The sequence below is a fragment of the Triticum dicoccoides genome, chromosome 1B, assembly GCF_002162155.2.
Source record: "Triticum dicoccoides isolate Atlit2015 ecotype Zavitan chromosome 1B, WEW_v2.0, whole genome shotgun sequence".
Classification (NCBI taxonomy): Eukaryota; Viridiplantae; Streptophyta; class Magnoliopsida; order Poales; family Poaceae; genus Triticum; species Triticum dicoccoides.
Genome location: NC_041381.1, coordinates 657187397 through 657188743, shown reverse-complemented (window position 1 = coordinate 657188743; position 1347 = coordinate 657187397).

Sequence of the window (1347 nt, the reverse complement as noted above, 5' to 3'; positions counted from 1 at the left end):
GGCACCGTCCTGCGATCGCCGGGCCTGTGCTCTCGGGGGCTGTGGCTCGTCCGCGGGTTGGCGGCAGGTTTTGGGCGCTAGCTGGATCTGAAGAGGACGAGGCGGACGAAGACGGCGACGATCCGGCGGCATCTCCGCCAACGCCGACTCCTTTTGATCTTTTTTGTGAGTTTTTCAGTTCGGGATATGATGAGGATGAGGTGGCCTCAACGGTGGACAGGATCTTGCCGGTGGACGATCCGGCGAGGGTTGGGCTACACGCAGGCGAGAGGAAGGAAATGGTGCGTCGCGTCGTGCACCGGAGAACGGCGGGGGCGGATGTCCGGCCATGGAAGGGACCCCTTCCGAAGGTTAGTCTTCCAAACCTCACCCTTTTCGATTTGATCCGGCCGGATTCTTGGACTAAAGTTAAGAGGAAGAAGAAAGCAATCCGATCTGCTGGTGAATCCCGGCGGCCGGCGGCGGCCGTGGCGCCGTTGCCGGCGGGGCGGCCGATCGGGATCGCGCAGATGCGGGAGATGCATTTGAACGCACTCCTGGGCCGCGGGCACGGTGTGCCTGGGGTTGGGCCGATTCTGAGTGAGCCAGGCCCGATCGAGGTTGGGCCTGTGTTAACTGGGTATGAGGCCCAGTACAACCAGGCACGTACGTCCAGTTCGACTACGTCTACACCCCCATGCACGATCGAGGGTCCTTCAGTGGGTTTTCGATCGAAACGATCTAGGGTTCTTCGAGCTGCGTGCCGACCGAACTTCTCCGACCGTGGTGCGGGGCGTGCTAAGCGAATTCCTCCTCTCCGCGGCATGGCCGGTCGAGGTCTGCTCCCTGCCAAGTCCGGCGCCCCGGGCGGTGCGGGCCGTGGAGGGCAGGTGCCGCCGGCGGGAGCTGGCCGCGGCGGGGATGCTTTGCCGCAGGGGGCAGGTCGCGGCGGTGCTGGACTGTCGCTCGGGGCTGGCCGTGGTGGCGCTACCCCGGTCCCGGGTTCTGGGTCCGGCCGGGCGGCGCAGGAGGCCGCGGCCCTAGACCGCCGCTGCCTGGTGGTGCACTCGGGCCCGGCGCAATTGGCCCCGGGTCGCTGCCTGCGGGCACAAGGCCACCGACGCCAGCCGTGGGACGGGGTGGCCCTCGGCCACCGGTGCCGAACCCCGTGGCCGTCGCGGGCCGCGGCACCCCGGCTCCGAGGCCGCCTCCTCCGGCCTCAGGTGGCCTGCTTCATCCCGTGGCGATGCAGCCCGGGGCCAGACCGCCGCATTTTGTGGCCCGGCAGACGCAGAATTCTACAGCGCCGGTGTTGAAGCAGGCACCGTTGTCGCAGGTTTCGGCTAGGGGGGAGACGCATCGGTGCCT